We start from the raw sequence: 24,973 nt of genomic DNA on the forward strand, positions 1-24,973 counted from the left end.
TAACTCAGGGAGCAGCTGAGAGTGCCTGACTGAATAGTTCTGGCTCTCCAGAGGGCCATGGCCGCTGATACATGCTGGGATATGAATGGAGAAGTGTCTGTGGCTTACTGAGGGGCAGGAATCAGCCGTGGCAGTGAACTGGGAGCATTGATGTGGCACATTTGTGGTGTGTGTTTTTACTACTAAGTTGATTGACATGTTCTGCACAAGCTGGAGTTAATATAAGAACATGAAAGAGCACCCAGACTGGGTCATACCAAAGGTCCATCCAGACCAGTGTTCTGTCGTCTAACAGTGGCTAATGCCAGGTACTGCCGAGGGAATGAACAGAACAGGGCCAGATGTCCTCCAGTCCTAGTATTTCTCAGAGGCTAAGGACCTCCGAAGCATAGGGTTGCATCCCCAACCATTGATGGACCTATCCTCCATGAACCTCTCTAGTTCCTTTTTGAATTCAGTTATATTTTTGGCCTTCACAACATCCTTCGGCAAGGAGTTCCACAGGTTGACTATGTGTTGTGTGAAGAAAAATTTCCTTTTGTTTGCTTTAAACGTGCCGCACCAGTCCGTAACTTCTGTCTGAGCATCTAGTCTTGATTTAAAGATAGCACATGATGGAGACCCTGTAAAATTCCTTGGTAGCTAGTTCCAGCTGTTAATTACCCTTGCTGAATTTGCATGTTCCATCATGTCCACAGTGTCTGAGAAAAAGAGTAATCAAATCACAGTATTCCCACTGAGTAAAAATTAAGTGAATACATCAAGTATTGTGTTGCTTTTATTGTTAATTCGTCTATATTTTTAATTGGTGGGATATTCTGCATCTTATTGTGGGTTGTAAAGAGGTTGTTTTTTTTTAAAATCAATATAATTATAAAGCATCAGAAAGGTCAGGCTGGTACCATACACACCCAGCTGTCTTGTACAGAATGCCTGTATGATTAAAAACCCAATTTTTGTGATAGAGATTTTAATGAGAGCAGAAAATAAACACAGAGTACAATATAATGAATGCACAAATGCAATGAACAAAATGTCACAACATGAAGGTGTTCTTGTGGCATTGATTGCTAACACGAGGAATTGTAATGACGCATGCCTAACAGCCTCTTTGTGGTCTTACCGCTGTCATCCTTGGGTGAGCCTCTTGGGATGTCATTTGGCTGTCCTTTTCAAAGGCTTGCCCTCCGCTTCACGCCCAGTGCTCCTTGCCAGAGACAAAGGAGTAAGAATTGTGGGATACTTATTGTGAAGATAGAGATTTAAGATGGTCAAAAATCAGGCCCCTACATCCTCATTCAGGCTACCGATCAAGGGATTCGATGGACTTCCTGGGGAGTCCCAGGTGCTTAGCACCTCGGTCAGTCACATCATTTATTGAAGAGCCTAGCGCCTGCGGGAATGCCACATTCTTTTCCAGCCGTGGTTCCATGCTCACTCCAGTAAGGGATGCAACAGGCCAGCTGAGCTGATCCTCACTGGTGTCTGTATGACACAGACACTCTTGGAATCCAATAGCTTCCAAATTGTAAAATGCTGGAAAGCCTTTCTCTGGGGAAGCCTTGACGCCGTGAAACCTGCAGTTCCCCCTCATCCCAAATAAATATCAGTGTTTACGTTTTGGAATCTTCGTTCATATCACTCGCCTAATGGCCAAAGAGAGAGAGACTGTTTGTGATGTGAGCCGGGGTCCCTAGGACTCCTCAGTGAAATTATTGTGAGGAATCACCATTGTCAATGCTTTCTGAAGGAGCCAAATCCCAAGCTAACCTGCTATCTGCAATCCAAATGTAGTGGGTTATAAATCATAAATCTTCAGAGAGAAAATATTCCTGCATTCTGTAAGAGTCAATAAGCAACAGTGTTATTCATACAGTCCTCCACAAAAGCAGCGGCGGAGAATATAATTAGAAGGTGGGTGAGGAATTGGCCTGAATCTTTGGATTCAAATTCATTTCACTAAGGTGTCTGTTATTTTTATGTGACAGAAATCTTTATGCACAGTAATGGTGCCATTCCAATTGTTTAATCCGTCCCGTTACTCATTGACAGAGTGTCTGAGGGGCGTTCTGAGCTGTGGAGATAGGCATTAGAAAACCATGATGCACTGGAAGAAAGTCTAATTTAATTGGAACTGTAGAGCAAGTGTCAGATAGCTGATGAGACAGGGATAAGATAATGGTGAAAATGCAAGTGAATGATTTGAATCAGTCAGAGTCCAGAAAAATTAAAACTCAGCGTCTCTAAAATATCCTTGGGGTTGATCTAAATTCTACTCAACTGTTTTTCAACACAAAACAGTAAATCATTTAGGAGGTATTCTCTGAGACTGGGAGGTGTGATGAGAAGAACTGGACAAAAACTGTTGGACAAATGGATTTATTTGGCAAAAGTGCAGTTTCAGGTTAATTGAAAATGTTTTAACTTTTTCCAATTTTTTTCCAGCAGAAACTATTTGCTGAATTTAACACAAATTCACATATAATTTCAAATTGAAAAATTGAAACATTTTGTTTAAAAAATGTTGGCACACAATATTTAATTTCACGATTTCGCTAGCTTTTGTTAAAAAACAACAACAACCAGCAAACCAAACTGCTAGAGAAACTGTGAGGGAGGGGAAAATGAAATGAAAATGAAAAAGAAAAATATTGAAAACAATAATTTTGGGTTGAACCAACTGAAAAAAATCAGTTATTCACTCATCTCGGCCTTGAGTTTATTGCACAAATCACCGAGTGAGGTTCTCTGGTCTGTGAGGAGGTCAGACAAGAGGATGAGTCATTTTTGGCCTTCAAATCTGTGAGTTTGGAGAAGAGGAATGTGTGAAAATATATGGGCAGCAGAAACACAGAAAACAGCTGATTCATGATGTCACTACCCTCTGCTAAGAGTTTGCACTATAGAAGTTACCCATTGCTGACAGCAGTAGGTGCATCTGACTTGGTGGTGAGCAAGATTACCCTGGACTATAGGTACAGCTAAAACAGAGTTCCGCTTTTTTTCACTGGTTTCTGAGGCAGCACTGAAAATGCCTTCATGAGCAGCTACCCCCTGTACTCATCACCAAGTGGGTCAGGTGCAGTGACTGATGACGCTTGAGGTCAACAAGTGAGAACATTTGTCGTGCAGAGAACACATCGGTGAAGGAGCACTGAGGACAAAAGCACTGTAATTGGACGGCAGTACACGACATAATGGCCAGGAAACTAGGAAGACCCTAAGCGGGACTGGGCATATGGGTGAATAAATAACATAACGCTGGGTATGATTGTTAATGCGAGACAGACACTGGTTAAGTCCAGAAGAACTTTCATTGTCCTTTCCCCAAAGCCTGTCTGTGCAGGGTTAGGATGAATTTTTGTGGGGATTCGATTGCCCACCTCTGCCTACCATGAGGTTTCTTGCTGCTAATGGTCCTGCCTCCGGGGCCAGAAGCAAAGTTTTTACAGCATCATGAAGAGGAATGAAAGTACCATTCTCAGGAACAGGAGTGGGGAAGCAGCATGTGGGGTTTCAGGCTAGTCTCTCCACGATTTCCCAAGCAAGCGGCCTTGCTATGCATTTGCCAGCGACTAAATCTTTCTGCTAAGAGCTGGTCCTGGACACACATCCCAAACCATCTCTCGGATGGCAGGCTCCGCAGGCCACGTTAGCCGTTGGTGACACTGGTGCGACTCGCTCCTTTCAGAGGCAGCGTGGCCCTCAACTTGTCACGTGGGCTGCAGGTTGAGAACCACAGTCCCCCGAGCCCTGTGGCCATCACCTTCAGCCCAGAGACCCCCTCCGCTCAGTGTGGCTCAGAACAGAGTCCCAGGCGCACTGAGCCACATAAAATCTGGGGCATCTCTAGTTCCCATGCCTATGCTGCCCATTGTCCCCCACCCCCTCACTGACCAACCTCCCCAGAGACCCACTCTCCCGCCTCCCTGTCTACTGCTCCAGCAGCTGCCTGACCCTGTCTCCCTCATCACCAGCCCTGCCCCCTGCCAGACCAGTGCGGCATATTTTGACAATGTTTTAGCACACAGCTGGGCACTAACTAGGACGTGGGTTGAGAACCGCTGCCCTAGAGACCCAATGCCTGCTGGTTTGCCCCGAGGATGGAGCACCCCCGGCCCAACCCTGATACAGAGCTGAAGCCAAAGGCACAATTATGACCCTAAAGAATATCGATGATAGAATCTGACCCACCCCACTCTACCCCCAATCCAAGTACCCTTGAATGCTGGAGAAAAGCTGGACGCAGATCCTAGCATGGCAGCTCTCGAGAGCTGGCCAACATCCCCTTCTTCTGCAGCACAGAATCCCTCCTAAGGACAATGTGGCTCCCTGGAGCGGCACAAAGTTCCCCGAGTTTGTGATTTAAATCTACAAGTGCTAACACCATAAATACATAAAGCTCCACCAAATGCCAGCCAGGAATCTTCTCCATCTAAAGGCAAGCAAGGCACAACTTGGATGGTGTTGCCTCTCTGATTTTATGAGATGGCAAATGGATCAAGCTCCTATGAAGCATGTCCCAAATTACACCACACCACACGTCACGGGAACAAACCCAGGTAACGTACTCAGTCTGCTTGGATCAGATCTCGTCTAATGCCAAGTTCAAGGACTTTGGCGATTACAGGGAACGTGTGGCAGTTTTCTTTCCAGGCTTGATCTCAGCCCAGTGAGCTTACTGCCTGCTGTCTAATTCAATCCACGTTCTTTTACAATGTACAAAATGAATTTTGACCCAACTGTTTCTAACTGTCGTATGCCCCGTGGGATTATTTTCATCTCTTTCTGGGGGAACATTCATGCCCTTTACACCATAGGCTCCTAACATTTCCTTACGCGTCCGCTCCCTCCAGCTCCCCCTTTGAAAGGTTCTGTAGCACTAAAACATTCCCATCGGACGTTCTCGTCGGTCATTAATGGAGAGGTGTCACGCTCCTTCCGGGGAGATTTCTGTACCCTAGTTTGTACCCTACAACTAAAGGGCCATCTCCTGCCCTGGGTCCATAGCAGAACTCCCACTGCTGCCTGTTCGGGGTAAACCAGGATCCTTGCGCAGTAGCTAAGATTTACTGTTGCACTATTCGGCATTGCGTAGAAAACATGAAGCCGACTCCTTTAGGATCGTTATTGTTTCTGGCCTTTCTTCAGCTGCAGGCAGGAAAACCAGGGACGGCTCCTTTCCCTCCTCGTAACATCCCGTCTCCCGAGCCAGTGGGCACACCAGCTGCAAAGTGAGCAGTGCAAGAGGAGCCAGAGAAAGAAGGGGACCACCGCAGTGCGGTCATCAGTGGGAGACATTGTGGTTGAGCTGGCCCACACTCACTGCTGGCAGCAGTGCACACACAAGTGTCGGGGACAGCCAGTGTGAATGTTTCAATTATCCCAGCAGGGCTCAGCATTAACAGCTCCCTCAGCGAGGATGTGGGCTGGATTGCCCTTCGCTGGTAGCTGTTATTTCAGGGTAGCTTCTCAGATGTGCCCATGCGCTCTCAAGGAGAGCTGGGACCTTGCTCCCTCACTGCCTGTTGAACCCCCATTTCAGGCTCCGTATTGCAGACTCAGGCCGCGTGCACGACACTGGTGCGCATTGGAAGGCGGCCAAGAGCGCCATCACCGTACGTTTCCTTGGCAGTGCCGGCTGCGTTGGGCAGGATTGGGAGCTGAGGGGAAGACAAGGTGGCGACATCCAACGTACTTGCCAATAGTGATGCTCGGGTAGTTTTGTGTCCACCAGTGGGCGGGCACTGATGACCCAGAACCACAATACTGCGCGTGTACACAGGGCTTTTTACTTGGAGATGCCCCAAAGGCACAACAGCCGAGGACAAGAGGTGAGGAAGGACAGCGTCGTTACTGCAGCTGGAGGGGGGTGCAATGCCAGCTGGCTGCAGTCTGGAGGGGCCTTCAGAGCTATCTTGTCTGTACAGGGGGATCTTGATCTGCCTAGTAGGGTCGTTATCATTTACATTACAAGTGCTGCAAGAGGCCAGCAGTACTAGACGCTGTGTACGGACACACTGACTGACCCAAAGCAGTGCCCATTGAAACAGGCAAGCCAGACTCAGGGTGTGTCTAGATGGCAGTGCGGGGGCTGGTTTCCAGCACAGGTAGACACACGTGCATGAAAGCTTTGACAGAGCTGTCTCAGTAAGAACCGTAATGTGGCTGTGGTGGCTGAGGCAGTGGCATGGGCTTGCCACCCAAGTACAGTCCTCAGGCAGCTAGCCCACGCTGCCACGGCCACATGGCTGTTCTTAGCACAAAGCCAGTGCCTGGCCTTCTTCCACAGCTGCACGTTACATCTGCAGCTGTCATGCAGACATATCCAGAGGTGGGCGAGGAGACGGGCATGGTGAGACGTGACCTGCCTGGGGTCAGTATCAGAGCCAGGAAAAGAGAACCTACCCCCTGTCCAGTGCAATAGGCTACGCTGCCTCTCTGCCCGTCCGCCGCAGACTGGCTCGAGAGTTCATTCATCTTCCTGACGGAAGAGAGACGCCAAGGGAACCCTCGGCCTCACCTTTCCTGCAGCACACTGTGCTTGTTGAAGGTGTGTAAAACAGCTCAGCATTCTCAATGGACAGGCTATGATATCACTTGTAAAAACTGATAGTGGGTATGTCAGAAGATGATTAATTTGTTACAAGGTGAATTTACCAAAGAAAGGTGATTGAGACAAAGTACATGCTTAAAATGCATAGGAGCTTAGGGTTCAACCATTATCTAATGTTTCCATTTTAGCATTCATAAAGCTGTTGAAAGCAAAGTCCGTTTTGTTTGCTGTAAGCACATGACGGAGCACAGACCCTGTACTGCACATTTTAGTGGCATCTCTTAGCTTTCAGTGAGCGCCTGCTCCCCGAAGTGGTCACCAGAGAGGAGTTAATATTCAAGGAGAGGAATATAATATTTGTGTGATGCTCATGAGCAAAACCCCTCAGCGACAATAGATTCTGCTCCGTGGCCCTGAACTAGGGCACAATCAATGCGTGCTATTCTGATACAGTATATCAAGACCTTCAGTGTTGCTATGTAATTAGGCCTCTTTTCCAGGAGGCTTTCGGCCAAGGCCGCATCTTCCATTTCCAGGAGTGAGCAGTACCGTTCAGTCGTGTATGCCTTACCTGCTTCAGCTCCTTCAGAGGGAGCAGCATTAGGCCAGTGGTAGGAGCTCTGAAAGCCACGCCTTGAAGAATGGAATCCTAGTCCCACCAAGACGTCATCGCTGTCACTCAACAAAAGGATGATGCTTTCAGGAGCTGTAGGCTGTCACTTCCATTTGTAAGGGTTTCTGGTCCTGCTGGCTGGATAGGGGGTTCTGGAGGCAGGAAATGTGCAGAGTCAGTCTGGAAAGAACCAGTCTAGAGCACGGAGGGGTGAATTGTGCCCCTCTGTCTGAGGGAGCAGTCTGCTTTCTCTCTCTGGCTACGTCTAGACTGCATCCCTCTGCCGACAGAGGGATGCAAATCAAGCACTTTGGAAGTGCAAATGAGCCCGGGATTTAAGTATCCCGGGCTTCATTTGCATACTCATGTTCCGATGGTGTGCTGATCAGGCTCAGTGTTGAAAGTGAAGTGTAGCTGCGGCTCTGCTGACAGCGGGGGGCTTTTTTGGCTGATCCTGTACTCCTCATTGGACTGGCTCGAGAGTTCATTCATCTTCCTGACGGAAGAGAGACGCCAAGGGAACCCTCGGCCTCACCTTTCCTGCAGCACACTGTGCTTGTTGAAGGTGTGTAAAACAGCTCAGCATTCTCAATGGACAGGCTATGATATCACTTGTAAAAACGGATAGTGGGTATGTCAGAAGATGATTAATTGGAGGAGTACAGGATCTGCTAAAAAAGCCCCCCGCTGTCGGCAGAGCCGCGGCTACACTTCACTTTCACTTTCGACACAGCCTGATCGGCACAGTCGGAATGTGATTATGCAAATGAAGCCCGGGATATTTAAATCCCGGGCTCATTTGCACTTCCAAAGTGCTTGATTTGCATCCCTCTTTCAGCAGAGGGATGCAGTCTAGATGTAGCCTCTATGTTTAGTTACTGTGCGTTATTGGTCTAGATTCTAAAGAATAGAAGTAATGTGACTTCACAGCCTTCTAGAACAAGTGTTTGATGTTCCCCCTCACTTCTCTGCGCGTGTGCCATGAACCAAAGCACATCTCTTGAATTAATCTTTCCCGGGGACAAATTGGGGCCAAATTTTTCTCTCGCTTCCACCAAGCTCTATCAGGAATAACTCCACTGACATCGAGCCTGATTCTCACCCCTATGTCACTGTAAAAGAGCCAGCCGTCTGCAGGGCGACTGACAGACTTGTTGGACCCGATGGCAAGATGGGAGGCAGCTCCACACACCCAGAAGCGGCGGGTCCTTGTGTGGAAAAGGTGGGGCGGTAGGTTAGCACACTGCCGTGGTTTATAGGAGACCCATCGATTGTAAGACTGCTCAAGTTGATTGCTCCAAAAACCTGGATTGTAAGTTGGGACCTGAAAAGCAAAATAAGTCATAAATGGAGCATCTATAATATTCCATTTATAAATAGTTTCTAAGGGGTTAATAAACGATTAACAGATGTGTGAAGCATATGAGTTGAATATGGTAGGATAGACAGTTTTAAGCCTATCAGCAGACTGTGTTATCTGTAGCTCGAAGGCATAATTATAAAAAACCCGATTGTGCGGTTGGACTTTATAACAATTAATGGACCATCTGTTTTAACCTCTGTTAATCACTTATTAATCCTTCCTACACAGACCTTTTCCCTCTGGCTCTCCCTGTCCTGTCTCTTCCTTACCTCAGTCTCCATCGTCTTCTTGCCTAGCCATTCCCAGGCGCCTCTCCTCAGGCTTCTCATTCTAGTCCTTTGCCCAGCTTGGCCTCGACTTCTCCTCCCACCTCCTCATCTGACCTGTCTCTTCCTCTTGTCTCCCGTGACAAACCCACAATGACCTTCAAACCCCTATTGCCCATCCCCATTGACTTCCCATTCTTATAAGAACGGCCAGACTGGGTCAGACCAAAGGTCCATCCAGCCCAGTAGCCTGTCTGCCGACAGTGGCCAATGCCAGGTGTCCCAGAGGGAGTGAACAGACCAGGTAATGATCAAGCGATCTCTCTCCTGCCATCCATCTCCACCCTCTGACAAACGGAGGCCAGAGACGCCATTCCTTACCCATTCTTGCTAATAGCCATTAATGGACTTAACCTCCAAAAGCATCTAGTTCTCCTTTAAACCCTGTTATAGTTCTAGCCTTCACAACCTCCTCAGGCAAGGAGTTCCACAGATTGACTATGCGCTGTATGAAGAAGAACTTCCTTTTATTTGTTTTAAGCCTGCTGCCCATTAGTTTCATTTGGTGTCCTTTAGTTCTTCTATTATGGGAACAAGTAAATAACTTTTCATTATTCACTTTCTGCACACCACTCATGATTTTATAGACCTCTGTCATATCCCCCCTTAGTCTCTTCTTTTCTAAACTGAAAAGTCCCAGTCTCTTTAATCTCTCCTCATATGGGACCCATTCCAAACCCCTAATCATTTTAGTTGCCCTTCTCTGAACCTTTTCTAATGCCAGTACAGGCAGTCCCCGGGTTACATGGATCCGACTTACATCGGATCCCTACTTACAAACGGGGTGAGGTAACCCCGCACTAGCTGCTTCCCCCCAGCAGACTAGGGAGACGCGAAGCTAATGCCGCCCCCAGCAGACCAGGGAGACGCGAAGCTAGCCCCCCCCCCCCCAGCAGACTAGGGAGATGCGGAGCGGCTTTTCTCAGCAGACACCTCAGCTTGAGAATAAAGGACTGAGGGAAGTGAGGTGTGGGAGAATAAAACTGAGCTCTGGAGAAATGTTTGGCTAGAGTTTCCCCTACAATATGTACCAGTTCCGACTTACATACAAATTCGACTTAAGAACAAACCTACAGTCCCTATCTTGCACGTAACCCGGGGACTGCCTGTATATCTTTTTTGAGATGAGGAGACCACATCTATATGCAGTATTCAAGATGTGGGCGTACCATGGATTTATATAAGGGCAATAAGATATTCTCTGTCTTATTCTCTATCCCTTTTCTGATGATTCCTAACATCCTGCTTGCTTTTTTGACTGCCGCTGCTCACTGTGTGGACGTCTTCAGAGAACTATCCACGATAACTCCTTTCCTGATTAGTTATAGCTAAACTACCCCCCATCATATTATATGTATAGTTGGGGTTATTTTTTCCAATATGCATTAATTTACATGTATCCACATTCATTTTCATTTGCTATTTTGTTGCCTCATCTCATCTCCCTCCTGGGCTCCTCATCCAGCTTCAGCGCCTCTCCTACCCTTGCCATTGTTCCAGACTCTTGGCTGGGCCGTAGCTAGCTGTGCCCCAACACCTCAAGTCCTTGTCACACCTGTTTCCTTTTCTCTCACCCCACATCCTTCCCTTTACCCCGCTGCTTCCCAGCCCCACTTTCCTTGTCCAGTCAGTCACAGTCTCAGCCCCACTTCTCCTCACCCCTGCCAAAGGTCAAATCTCTGGTTTAAGGCATGGGACACTGCGTGTGCCCAGAGGAAAGCTTCCCATAACTTTTTAACATGGGTGAAACAATGTGTTTGTTCTCTCAACGGGGACTCCGGAATAGTGGAAACTTTTTGGCTGAATTTTTCTGTAAGCATTTGGTCTTAGGCAGCCATCTGGCATGTTCCAACACAAGACTTAAAGACCGACAAAATTATAAGCAACTGAAGACAGGCTCTTATCCTTACTAGTGTCGAACAACCTTAATAATGGGAGGTGCCACCGGATCTGTCTCTCCTAACTCAAATTAACTTGGTTTTATGGGAAGGAAATAGATGTGCGAGGTCTGATGAAGAGAGGGGAGGGGGGTGCATAATCCTAGAGATTGCTCGCTCCCTGAATCCAGCACAGAATGTGGAGCTATTAAACCTTTTATTGATGCTAGAAAAAGGAGGGGAAATGATAACATTCTCTTTGTTTAGTACCATGGCAACCATCAAGACAGGTCTTTGTCCACATACTTATTCAATAGTAAGGCCTTGAGAATGTTCTTGGGGAGGTGTGTGCCCCCCTTGCCACCATCCCCCACACACTCCATTGGGGCCTCTCGTTCACGTGCCCGGGTGAATGGTTGGTTTCTTTTCATAGCGCACGAGCTGGCAAAGGAAGTGGGGCCAGATGACAGCAGTGTGGCGAGCTTTTCCATTCGAATGGCATTGTGCTGCGGGGCTGTGCCCTGACTGGCTGGCCTTGCTCAGCAGTTCCATTCAGAGCTCGGTGGATGGTGATCAGCTCTGCTTACGCTTCTCATTGTGAGCGCAGTGTCGAGACGCCAGGAGAGCATTGCTTGAAATGCGGCCATTGAACACACCCCCAGCAGCACCCACTCCCTGCGCCAAGACCACCTGCCGCGAGATCTCTTGCTCCACTGAGGCGGCCTCACAAAGCCCCCTCCCCGCACACACGTGAGCAGCCAAGACGTAGGAGCTCTCTCTGTAGTAGGCCATGCTCCTTCCTGTGCCCTTCCAAAGCCTATTGGCCCAAGTGGGAGTCTATCCATTGGCATGGGGCGGGTTGGCTACAACATGCCCTGGCCTTCAGATGGCACTCAGTCCCTGCCACACGGGTGGGGGTAGAAATACCTAGATAAATAGATGGAGAAGGAGCAGGGTCAATGGCACTCCCAATAGCTATATGGCCTAATGAAGCGGGCCTTGAAGGAGAAGTTAGTTCTCCATGGTTCTACTCCCTGCTGGCCTGTCATGTGACCTTTGCCTCTCTGTGACTCTCTTTCCCTTCTCACCCATTGTCTATTTTGGTTATGGTCCCTTTGGGGTCAAGGAGTAGTTTTCCCTTTGTGTGTGTAAAAGTAAATAAGGAAATATTATTTATGCCTTATTAGAACACAAGACCTAGGGGTCGCCAAATGAAATTAATAGACAGCAGGTTTAAAACAAGCAAAAGGCAGTATTTCTACACACAACACAGTCAAGCTGTGGAACTCCTTGCCAGAGGATGTTGTGAGGGCCAGGACTTCAACAAGGTTTGAAAAAGAGCTAGAGCTAGATAAAGTCATGGAGGTTAGATCCATCTGGCTATTAGCCAGAACGGGCAGGAATGGTGTCCCTGTGGCTGGGAATGGGTGACGGGGAGGGATCACTTGATGATTCTCTGCTCTGTTCACTCCCTCTGGGGCACCTGGCATTGGCCACTGAAGATCCATCCAGCCCAGGATTCTGTCGTTTGACAATCTGATCCAGTCTGGCCGTTCCTTCGTGCAGTGTCCAACACAACGGAGCTCTGAATTTAAATTAAGAAATAGATTAACAACCCAAGCTGTCCTGTCTCAGAGGGACAGAGGTGTTCTATGGGGCTGATTGTCCATAGCTTTACTTACAGAGAAGTTAATTGGGGGAACCAGGTTTTCTATTCACTATTATGTACGGATGGCATTTCTCATTTATAAAGGACACAGATGCAAGGGTTGGGAGGTTGCACAATAGTTCATGAAACCAAACCAAACCCAGCCAAAGCCTCCATTTCCTCCAGGAAGTGGACGGAAGTCCAGAAAGGAAAGAAATGCTGACAAAAGCTGGTGAGACCTGCCTCTGGGATTCAGCCTTCAAAGGCCATTTTCTATCAATGGAATTTTGTGAACCAAGAAGCCATATTCCCATTCCAACCCCTACGCAGTTTTGGGATGGGCCACAGCACAGCTCCGGCAATCCCAGTTGCCTTTAAGGGATGTAAGAAAAGGGACCTGAAAGTTATGTAACTAAATTGGTTTTGTTGGACAAGTTGTTATTTTGTTGCTTCATGAGCTTAAGATGGATGGTAGGTGCTGAGCTGCTTTTGGTTTCTTGCACGAGTAAAATGAAAATGCAAAGTAATCAGTCTGGTTAGAAATGTTGGTCCGTGTTACACCGACTAGTGTAAAGCCACTGACATCAACAGAGTCACTCTGCAATGACAACAGTGTGTCCAAGAGCCGAATTGCTCTGCCAAAGTTTGAGCCACAGTCAGGGTGTGCCTAGACTACACCTCTCTGTCGATAGAGAGATGTAGATTAGGCACATGGAAATTGCTAATGAAGTGGGGATTTAAATATCCCGCACTTCATTAGCATAAACATGGCTGCTGCTTTTTTCCGAAATGGAGCTGTTTCGAAATAAAAACCTGGCAGTCTAGATGCAGAGATTTCGAAAAATAAAGCCTTTTTTGAAATATTCCCTTATCCCTCATAAAATGAGGTTTACAGGATCTTTTGAAAAAGGCTTTATTTTTTGAAAGATCCGTGTCTAGACTGCCATTTTTTTTGAAAAAGCTCCATTTTGGAAAAAAGTGGCAGCCATGTTTATGCTAATGAAGTGCGGGATATTTAATCCCCGCTTCATTAGAAATTTCGACATGCCTAATCTACATCTCTCTGTTGACAGAGAGGTGTAGTCTAAACACACCCTCAGTGAATGGCCAACCTATGCATCTCAGATTTAATCTAATAGCAAAAAAGGGGCTACCCTGCTTATTTTACTATATATTTTAACATGTGCATCTGTCTGTCTGTCCCTCTGTGAGATTGTGCAAGAATTCCTAAATGATAAGAGCCAAGACCACCACATTTGGTATGCAACTTCCTCTTATCATAACTTAAAGCAAGGTTAGGATTTGATTGTTTCAGGACAATGGGATATGCCTGGAATTCAATTCTTTCTCCTAAAATGGAAAGAGAGGTGACTGGTAGAAGGGAGTTATACTGCAGAATGGCCACAGGGGGCCAGAGATGGGGACCAGGACAGCTATAACCGCATTGGTCCAGCTGTCCCTCCACTCCTGCCCCCTGCTATCTACTCTCCCTATATATAGATATATTTCAGAGAGTTTGTCTGCCTGTGTGTCTGTCTGTCTGTCCCCCATTGAGGGAGGTGCACCTCTCCCCCAGCTGTGCCTGCTGCAGCTGCAGTGGCCATGGAGAGTTGCTTCTCACCTGGCCCCAAGCTGCTGCGGTAAGAGAAGGATGGGGTTGTCCTCTCTTCCCCAGGGCAGCCCGCAAACTGAACCCCTCATCCCCAGCCCCACCCCCAAACAATAATTTAAATGCAAAAACCCCAAACTCATTTGGGTTAAGGATCCGAGGCGTGCCTGGTACATTTTCTAGTCCTTAACTAACTGTGATGGAATGAACAATTGTGAAAGCAAAACTCACAAGGCAAGCAAGCTAGGCAGTCATTCTCTACCATAGCAGCCAGTGTGCATGGAACGCTAAGTGCTGGCCTTTCAAACCTTTCCTGGGCGTGTTTAATTACTCTTGCAGTAACAGGGCCGAATGAGAAGAAAGCGATCCTTACGTTCTCAGCTGGCTGTTGTACAAAACCAATTATGCTGCAGATGCTTGCTTCACACAGTTTTAATGTTAAAACTAGAATTTTGCTTCTCACTGCAGTAAATGTGTCGGATTAGAGTTGCTCAAATAGATTCAGTATCTAAACCCAGAGGGGAAAAGGCCAGTTTAACATGGTCGTTGCTTCAGTGGACTGCCGGTGACGGGACTGTTCCTCAGCTCAGGCCAAGTGCCCATGGAAGCATTTCAGCAGGTAACTTTGGGGTATTATCCTGCAATTCCCATGTAAGCAGACAGAGTAGGCTACATGTTCTGTCGACCTCAGCACCCAACGGCTCTTGTTCAGGCTCTATGGGCCTTCTTTTCTGAACCTTTCTGGCTCCACTGCACTCCCTTGGAGTGGAGGGGAAGGAAGGAATTTGTGAAGAAAACCATTACTCTGTAACATAAGGTGAATGGGCAGTAGCGTATTGAGGCTTGTTTGGATCGTTTGGAAAATGAGGAGAGTCCCATGGGACAATGTTTGATTCGGAAGTGCCAAACGTTCCCTGCACGGACACAAAGGGAAATGGGAGTGAGGTCAAATCCTTGACCAAAACCATGAGTTTGTACCAGTGCCCTCTGGATCAGATACTGCATCTCTGTACGGTGCCTGGCCAAATGAGCCTCCAATCTGGTCATGCCCATAGAAATCGACAGCAATATAAGTGTCTAGTAATATTAGATACAATTGGTCAATCCAATGTTGTTAAGTGCCCTTAACCCAAATCTTCAATTTTGTGGGAGGAATTTTACTTGCCCAGTTAACTGAGAATGCAGCTGCATTTAGCTGTCCAAGTCACAGCTGCAAAATTGTATTCTGCCTTTAGAGACAGATCCTACATTGGACTATGTTTTTTTTAGACAGGCGAACCCTGCACCAGACAAATAAATGCCATACGACTCACGCAGTGCATTTACAGTCAGGCGCCTGTTGGTGGAAGTGCAGTGTTACCGTGCACCAATTGCAGCTCTAGGAGACATTGTGCCTGCAGCAGGAGCTTTTAAATCTCTCCTTGGGGAATACAGCTCATTTGTCACCTTTGAAGAGAGGGCAACACCAGTAGCGTTTGGGAACGGCTGTTTATCATAGAATCCTAGGGCTGGGAGAGTCTTCAGGTGGTCATTTAGTCCAACCCCCTACTCAAAGCAGGACCAATGCCACTTGCTCCTTTAAGAAAACAGGAAGTGGACCAGAAATGGAAGATGAGGCTCTCCTAGGTGTGAGGAGAAGCCTAGAGAGGGGGTGCCTGTCTATGAAACCTGGAATAAAAGTTTGTTCTTGTTTGCATTTGAACCGGAGTGGTCTTTACATTATGGGAGTGGGACAATAGTGATGAGGATATTGGGCCCAATGGTGCCCCCACCTACAACACAATTCCCAGGCTGTGTGATAGCACCTATCCCCTTCCTGATGCAACCAGGCACCCACCTTGCCCTGGCCCCATGGATCACAGCATTTGATGTGTACTTGGTCTGGAAGCCATCCCTGAAGCTCGCCAGCCTGCATTTCTACTCTCTGTGCTAGCTCCCAAAGGCTTTTGGATCTTCTCCATGCCGGAGATGGGCATGTCGGAACGGGAAGCAGTAAGAGCAATAGCAGCACATTTTCACCCCACACTAGGCTCCAATGCATTACGTTTCGACTTGGAGTGCAACTTCCCAGGGAATTGAAACAACTGCTGGTTTCTGAAGCTGGCTAGAAACAACTATGTGAAATTTGCACCCCTATGCAACGAGAGGAGCCGGGATCTCCTCCCCACATTTGTGGGAGTGCCTCCCGAGGGAGTGACATTCCCTGACATGCCGCAGGGTGGTGGAGATTGGCTGTCAATTTGAACTTGTAACCTCAGACCCTATCTCGGAGCCAGACCTCTCTCGGGACACATTTACACCAGCCTCCGCAACAGCCCCCCGGTACAACGTATGGACAGAGGTTCCGGTGACTATGTGGGTAACAGAGGGGATTGCCCCACTTGTCAGCAGACGTAGAAGCAAGGCACCACCATGGATCTTGTTGCAGCAACTGTGGCTCAGCCTATCACTGGCAGGGGCTGTCAGAGGGCCGAGTCATGGGATACACAGACTACGCATGAGGACAACTTAACCTCCATTCTGCCACATGGTGTCACTGTGCCCAGCCATTACCTGCATGGATGACCAGGAGATGGAGGAAGATGACATGGCCAGAGGGGATCAGCTCAGTCAGACAGGCCTGGAAGAGCATTAAATTCTACTCTTTAGTGGATATGGAGCTACTGGTGCTGGAGGACACAGAAAAAATGCCACAGTATGAATGGTGGAATTTATGAATGGGGTTCACACTTCTATTTTATCTTGTGGCCAGAGTAATGCATGCTATCCAGATACGGCACTGTGCCTGCTCTTGGTGCCTGTGTGTGTGATCGGCACCCGACTCCCCACTTTCACATCCTCCTGGACCCGAGGCCTAACTCATCTTGCTCCCAGTACCTGTTTCCTTTGCTTAAAGGCAATCCCAGTGCAGTACTGGAGAGGCGTGTGGTCAATGCTGACCCACCGTGGGCCAGAGCAGCACGTAGCAGTGGCTGAGCAAGTTTTCCCGACATCCTGAGCCAATGTGTGCTGTTCTGATACTCTTCTTACCTGCTGTGTTCCACTGGATGGAGTGTCTGACATGCGGCACTTTATAAGGAATAGCGGGGATTGGAGCTGGTCAAATAGAGGACTTTCTGCTCTGTTCCACAGGAGCATTTTACACTTTGAAATTTGGTTTTAGTTTGAAAATGTGAAGTATTCTGTGACATGGAAATTCTGAAAATGTTTGATTTGGAACCACTGAAACATTCCATTTGGCATTGTTGTTTCATAATGCCAAAACACTGCGCTGTAGTATAGATTCTGAGCTAGAGTGTACAATAAAATGTAAAACATAATACATAAATATAATATAGTGAAGAGAAAAGTGTAATATGAACTTTAATATGAAATAAAACAAAACTATGTATTCAGAAAGAGTACAAGAGTACAAGAGTAACTTGATCCAAATGAAACTTTGCAGGATTATCCAAAAGGGGCAAACAAGAAAATTAGACATTTATACATCAAAGATTTCATCAGAACTGACATTTGTCTCACACAACATTTGGATTTTTAACAAAATTGTGTATTCTGAAAGAAAACTCTTCAGCCAAAAACTTTCTACTAGATCTTGTGGGGAACAAGCCAGAATATTCTTGTTTCAGCTTTATCACAATAAAGCCCACATTATCTTCTAACTTGCTTTCGGGTTAATAACCCTGGTTTCCCAGAAATCTTACTTTTTGCTACTGGCCGGCCTAGGCGTACCCCGTTACCTTCAAATATCCAAAGAGAGACGGAACCCTTCATATAGACTAGGGATGACTTGAGATGAAATATTTAGATGCCTTTCCAATTATGTTGTGTCCCATTTGTACTGGTAGCTCGTGTTATAAGGAAGTATTTTCACATTCTTTTCTGGAGTAGTGGGAACCTATACATTTAGCTATCTGACTCTTCCTCATCCGCAGTGAAACTTTTGAGGTGTCAATTCACTATGAAGAAATGGGCCAATTTCATAGCAACTAGTACCTGTGGGAAGGCCACACCTTATTTAGCAATTAAAAATTTGGTGGGGGTACCAGGAGAGGTGCACCCTACTAGTGCTCCCAGCATTCACCTCTGGCTGATTTCTGTACTTGCATCTTTTAACTGGGTAAGAAGATAAACTACGTGTTGGATCTCTGTCAGTGATTCAGGATTAAATGCTCACCAAACAGAGAGAGAGAGAAATAGAGCGAAGCCAGCAGGACTTCTCTTAAATAATTTATAGCTGATAAGAGCTGTGTTTTTTAAGACAAAAGAAAGAGACAAGTTATTTGATGATGGATTACTTTTTTTTACTCTTTTATCATGGTCTTCAAAGGGTGATTTCTTTGAAGTGAATCTTTGCTATGACATAAAAACATGAATTGGCTAAAGCCGACAAGCTTGTTGAGGTGAGTTTATTGAGGTGTAGTAGGAAACAAGGGAACTTCAAGCATAATGAAAAGTTTGTCAAGAAAGCTCTTTCTCCCTCCACGGCTCTTCCTTTTGTATTGAGAGAACTATGCCGATCTCCCAGCCTCTGAACTTCCCACTCTCTTATCAAAAGCAGAGGGATGTTTCCATAGCATGAAGTCCAGAGGACAATCGAGGAGAAAGGAAATTGAAATGTAAAAGTCCAAGTCCAGTTTTGATAATGGAAATAAAAGACCCTGCTGGGTAGAGTTAAAGAAAGAGAGCCAAATTCTGCTCTGAGGCCATGTCTATACTTACCCGCGGATTGATGCTCCAGAGGTCAATCTTCTGGTGTTCGATTTAGTGGGTCTAGTAAGGACCCACTAAATTGAATGCTGAGGGTGCCCCGTCGATGATGGTACTCCTGCTCCTTGCAAGGAGTAAGAGAAGTCAAAGGGAGCATTTCTCCCATCGATCTCCCGCTGTGGGGAAGGCACCAAAGTTCGAATCCAGGTATGCCGAGTCCATATACGCAATTAACGCAGCTGGAGTTGTGTATCTTAACTCAAACTTATCCCTTAGTGTAGACGTGGTCCAAGAGTCATTTATGCAACAAAATTGATTACCCTCAGTAGCAGTCAGCCAATCCAAGTGAAGAGTCTGATGCAAGGAGTGCATTAACTTCCAGGATTAAAAGAAAAGAGTTGATGAGAGGCTATAAATCCTGTTCTCTTTAACACCATCTCAGAAATAGGTACTAAGGCGAATATGTGAGAAGAAGCGCTTCCTTGCTTACAGATACCCAGCACAGCGTTAGCATGACTTTTTCACTGAAGCATGCCATCAGCTTTCATGGCATCATTGGATAAGGATGACTGGTTGATTCTGCGACTGCATTCAAAGAAACATCACCTCCCCAGGGAAAGGATGGAAGAATGCAGGCCCTGCTCCTGCTGCCACGTCACATAGTAAAGTCAATGGAGTTATTTTGCTGGGAAACCAACGTACTTTAGATCAGAATCAAGCCCATAACACTCCCTCCAACTTGGCGTGCTTAGTAGAAAGTAGGGGGCGATCTCAACTCATCTGAAGGCAGCCTCATGTAAGGATGATGCTAGCTTTCAGGTGATATTACTACAATAATGGCTCAGCTCCATTTGCCAGAGCAACACTTGTTTCAATACAACCCAGCTAAGCTCTTCTGGTCTGGGATTAGACCTGGATGCAATTTTACACATGAAGAAAATAGTTTGTGGAAATTTGGCCTTTTCCAAAATGGAGGGTTGTTGTTGTTGTTGGGTATTTTTGTTTTTTGAAAAAAGAGTAATACTTTTTAAGTCTTCCACTTTTTGAAATTATTCAGAAATGGTCAGTGGAAGCATTAAGGGGGTGGGGGAATCAGCCTTTTGGCTGTCAAAGAAATGGTTGGTTTTAGTTCCTTTTTCTGGTTTCTGCTTGCAGCAGGGCCACCATTAGAACTTTTGGTCATTTGGATCAGCACACAGTAGAGTTTTCCCTCCGAGAAACAGGTACATTTTGAAAACACGATTATCTCATTTTGAAAGAGGAAAATTCCATTAAAAACACCCATGAAAATATGGAGCAAGAAAAACCAGTGTGTTGCAAATGTGATTTCAAGATCACTGATTCTGTAGTTGGTCCTGCCCGCCTCCATTTTTGACCAATGCTGAATAGAATTTAGCTGTGACTGTCACCAAACCAATTTAAAAGTCTCCATTGGCATGCGACATCCGTTTGGCTCTTTTGGCTCCGTTTGGCGAGTTTTTAAATCCACGCCAGGGTTTTGCCAAGCACCCACACACCAGGTACCATTAAAACCCAACAGCTCAGAGGCTCCCTACTGCTGTCACATACGTCAGGGAATCAGCGAAGTTTAGTTGTGTGTTCTCCTTTTCTCTGAGTGCTGCCTGGCAGAACCGCAGCTCAAGCTGAAATCGATAGGCAAGGGAACATTTTCTCGCCGTGCGCTGGCTGAGGAATTGCCTTCTTTTGAAGATAAGCTCACCTTGGGCTACTTGTTAGGATTCGCTTTTCCTGCAGAAAGCTTGTTAGTGCTAAAAGGCTTGTTAGTGTGGGACGTGCTTTTCTAAGGCAAGTCTTTCAACTCCAGACTTATACCTGCTGGGACTTTTCCGTGTATGCTCAGGTCTTGAGTTTGGACTGTAATGCCTGGTTGGCCTATTGCGAGGTTCTTTGAAATGGATCTCTCTCAAACAATATGCATGGGGCCTGTCCACCGCTTACATCCCACTCTGAAATCAAAGGTGAGTATCCAAATACGGAATTCCAGCTGGGGAATGGAGGCCTCAGCTAATTCTTTCCTGTTAACACAAACCTGGTACTCTCACTCGGAGGCAAGCACAGAACCTATGGGAGGAATGAGTCAGGACAAGAGAAGGACATGTTGCACTAAAATGACTGTGATGGTTATCGATGTCTGATCATTGCAGCTGGAATGAGACTGCACGCGAAACATACCGAGAACTTCCTGAGGTGAAAAACGCAGACAAACTTTGTGTCCACTGAGGGAGGCTTGTCTTGTTTGCAGAAGGAATATGTCACTGGCCAAATTGGGCTTTGATTGGCATGGGGTGCACAGGGGAGGAGAATTGGATCTGGTCTACACGCACACACTTCTTTTTCTTCTAGCCTTAATCCCAGCTGCATGAGGTTGGTCTTTGGGTCCTTCTTGTCCATTCCAGCATATCTTGAAGCAGCTCTTATGAATTCTGTGGCTAATGAAACCCGTCTGCATGCTCTTCATCCCGCCAGCTTTGGGCATTCCAACCCTTCTCCTTCCCTCCAGTTCAACACTGACACCTGGTTCCTGTCTGCTCTCCCAGTCGTCTTTTCACAGGCCCCAGCCACCTACACCTGGATCTCTCCGGTTTTCTATAATTGGTAGAAATTCACCTTTCCCCTCCTTCCGAACACACTCCTCCTTGGTGATGCTTTCATTTCCCTTGTAGTCAGGGTCTGCTCCCGCCTCCTCCCCAGCATGCTGCATTCAGAGTGATACAAAAGTGCAGGTGTAATTACCCTTTGTAGAGCGGCCTGTCATTGCCATAGGCATTCTGAGACAGGCTGGTTCTCAGGCCATTTGTTGTCAATATGCAGCTCTCTTCATCTTCTTCCACCTCCTCTTTGCTCTGCCCCATGAGCACATGCTTGAACCAAAGCAAGGAAACCAGTTCTAATTCACACCTTTTGCTAGTTTGGGGCAAGTGTGTGTGTGGAAAGTCCTGAAATAACAAAAGGTGTAAATTAAAACTCATTCCGTCACGCCAGTGCATCGCAGTGTGTTAACCAGACATTAGGAAGACCAGGGAAAATAAAGCAAGCTAGAATGTCAGGAGGTCTCTGCGCCATTAGATTACCACAATACCATGAAACGTGTAAAAGCCAGGGAGACATTTGGTAAACACAGCTGCAGGGATTCCAAACTGGAAGTATAAATTGCGAGGCACAAAATGCACTGTAAGCATCAGGGGGACCAACGTTGTCGTTATTATTGACGCAGTCATCATTCCATTTAGTTTCTAATTCCCTCTCCCAACGGCACAGATGCAGAAGGGGGCTGCTTCGACAAGCAGGCAAAAAGAGGCAGCAGGCTTCCTGCTATGAGCCCAGGGAGGAAAACCCTGTCTAACTTTGGGAGGAAGTAAGGAACAGAAGAAGCTGCCTGACCGTGCATGATAACCTGCTGCCAAGCCAGGCCAAACAGAAGGTGAAAGCCATTCCTGGTGCCAAGACATGGGCAACATCTGCCTTGCCAGTGAGGTGGCTTCCCTGAAAAAGTCGGGAGGTAGGGGCTGGGCAAACCAAAGCGCAGCCCTCTGTGCCTAGGAACGCAAGTCCACCTCTGCCCGAGCGTTATTAAGAAGGCAGTTCTGTGCAGAGGTGCCAAAATTTATAAGCTAATTGCAGTTATTCCAAGTGTCCTGCTCCTTAGAGCTGCCGCATCAGTCACACAAGCAGCACTCGCCGTTCTCTGAGGGGGTTCCGCCTGAGCCTTGCACTAGTTTGCTGCAGAGCGTAGTGCGTCTCTGACACGCTGCATACAGAGTGTTCTCCCTGAAGGACACTGCAGCGTGGTTTCTGATTGGGGAGTGCAACCCCGTGACACCTCGGACAGTCACTGCAGTGAAAAGCAAGCACTGAGGGGACTGGGTGGCACATGCGATTGGCAACGGGCAACTCTGTCTTGGATTCTGGATTCAAATCTAGCTCGGTTCAGTCGTGGGAGCCAAAGGGTGTTTCCAACTTCAATCTGTTTTGGGGGCTTATATGACGTTATTAGGAATTTGATTTAGGCCCCTTGGACCCCCCATCCATGACTGGGTGTTTGTGTATGTGTTTTTGTTAAGGGTACAAACAGATAAAGGTTTATTACTAAGAATTAAACAAAGCAGGACCCCAGCTAAACGGGTGAGCCGTAACACAAATAACAGTTCTGCTTCTCGGTTCCATAGGGGCCTGATGCCCAGTCCTGATGTTGGCCTGACAGGTAAGGTAGAGGTGTGAAGATGACAATTGTACCATTCTCGCCCACAGGTACCAGGCACCTTTCAGGCCCAACCTGACACAACCTCTCTCCAACGGGCCCGATGCAGCAGGTGAAGGGCTGGATTCTGGACTGAGGGTCTCTCAGGTAAGTTGTTTCCCTTCCTCCTCTCCTCTGCTTTGTCCTGGCTGTGGGCCCACGTGAGGGTGGACAGCTGGTGGGCCGCTATCCTGGAGTGTGTGCGAGAAACCCCCTTCCCCCACAATACAGGTGCTAAGGTGGAGATTACCTGGCGAGGGGATCAGCTACCCCTCGGTGGGAAGTGGGTATCACTAGCTAGCACAATGCTCACAGGCGTGTCCAGGTACACACAGCTCCTGCTGCCGCCTCAAGGGTGGCAGCCCTGAGTGACAGGCGAGACAGTCATGAGGCAGGTTAGCTTGTCACATGGCTACCTTGTGCCCCCCACAACCCGAAAAGGCACCAAAGGGAGACACAAAAGGGGGACCCACCTGGATGCCAAAGTACAAGCTGAGGCAATTCAAGATGGTGCCGTGGCCTGTCCGAGAAACAAACAACCACCTAAGACTGTCTCTAACAAGGTGTGTGTGGTGATCTCATCACCATTCCCCACAAAACAAAGCCGCTGCCACCATCGTCCTTGGGACTATTTAGCATTCCTGTGGGTGGCCTCAGGTTGGACGCTGAGCACTGCACGGACCTTGGAGAATGGACTCTCGAAGCCCCCTCCCCCGATAACGTGCATGTTCCCCCCAGGCAAAGGAGGCCTTGTCAGTGAAGTGCTACTGCCATGCTTGTGGTGTTTGTCATTTAATAAAGAGTCTAATCTCTACGGCTGTCAGGATGGAACCTCTAGCCAACACCAAATACTCAGTAGCCTTGACTTGAGTTATTTGACTTTCTTTGAAGTCGTAAAACAATTGCCCAAAGTCCTGAGGTTACTTTGTCTTGGGCTCACCTCCTCCACATGATTCAAGAATCCTACAAAAGGCCCACAGTACTATTTCCTCAATGTGGGAGGAGATTTTCAAATTCCCATGGACAATGTTCCCTCTAATCTTTTCCATTCATGTGCAGAATCATTTTGTTATGTTCACCAAGGCACGTGCACCACCAGGAGAAACAAAACCTAGCTGTGGGCACACTGCTAATCAGCTGGGTGGCACTGGAATCTCTCCTGAGCGCTCAGCCGACAGGGAACACTGCCTGTAGGGATTTAGGAGCACAAGTCCCACTACAAGTCAATGAAACTTGTCCCCCCAAACCTCCTAAAAACTTGGAAAACCTCTCCCTTATTTCCTAATCACTTTCCTTAACATGTATACAAGTGATATCTTCTCTTTCACTTTTCACTAAAAAAATCCCATTGTTCTATTGTATCAATTTGTTTATATACTGTCTCTGTATGTGTGTGTGTATACAAACATATTCATATGTTCAATATTTAAAGGGTGGAGTTCAATTTTGCTCATATCGGCTAATTTACAATGAGACCATATGAAATCCTTCCTGTGTATTTTTGCCCAGGTTGCAGGGATGCTGTATTTAGTGCTTCCTATTAAGCATAGTGGTGAAAGTAGGAATCAATGACATTCTTAAAACACATCCTAAGTTACAGCGTAAAAGGGAGATAATTTTGAGACTAGAGGAAATAGACATTTTTTTCTTCAATTGAAAAATTCAGTATTTACTGCCAAATTGTAATTGAAATGATAATAGCTGTTGCAATGGCATGCCCATTTACAAAGAATAGCAGTAGGGTTCAGTTGAACTTAACACATATGTTACGTGTATGCAAAATGCAATTACCTGCTTATTCTGTAGGGCTGAACGTATTACTACTTTTAATAAATCAGATGGAGTTTTCCTTTTCTTCCATAGGAAGAATGTTTCCCGGTGGCCTTTTCAACCACAAACCTTTTCAGTGAGGTCAGGTTTTTTTCTTCTTTTTCCAATGAAAAATTTGGAAAGGAAGGATTTTGGGGTTTTGTTGTTGAAAAACTTCATTTTCGTGAGGAAAATGACTCACTT

At 46.7% G+C, this 24,973-nt stretch overlaps 1 long non-coding RNA gene across 1 annotated transcript in view; it reads left to right on the top strand.

The window, feature by feature from the left end:
• The window catches only part of LOC142829389 (uncharacterized), a 320,291-nt gene that overhangs the window by 74,006 nt on the left and 221,312 nt on the right, over nucleotides 1-24,973 (top strand). The window contains exon 3 of the long non-coding RNA XR_012903778.1: nucleotides 22,972-23,068. This is a non-coding gene — a long non-coding RNA (uncharacterized LOC142829389). The remainder of the gene's footprint in view (nucleotides 1-22,971; nucleotides 23,069-24,973) is intronic.

The sequence above is a fragment of the Pelodiscus sinensis genome, chromosome 5 (assembly GCF_049634645.1).
Source record: "Pelodiscus sinensis isolate JC-2024 chromosome 5, ASM4963464v1, whole genome shotgun sequence".
Lineage (NCBI taxonomy): Eukaryota > Metazoa > Chordata > Testudines > Trionychidae > Pelodiscus > Pelodiscus sinensis.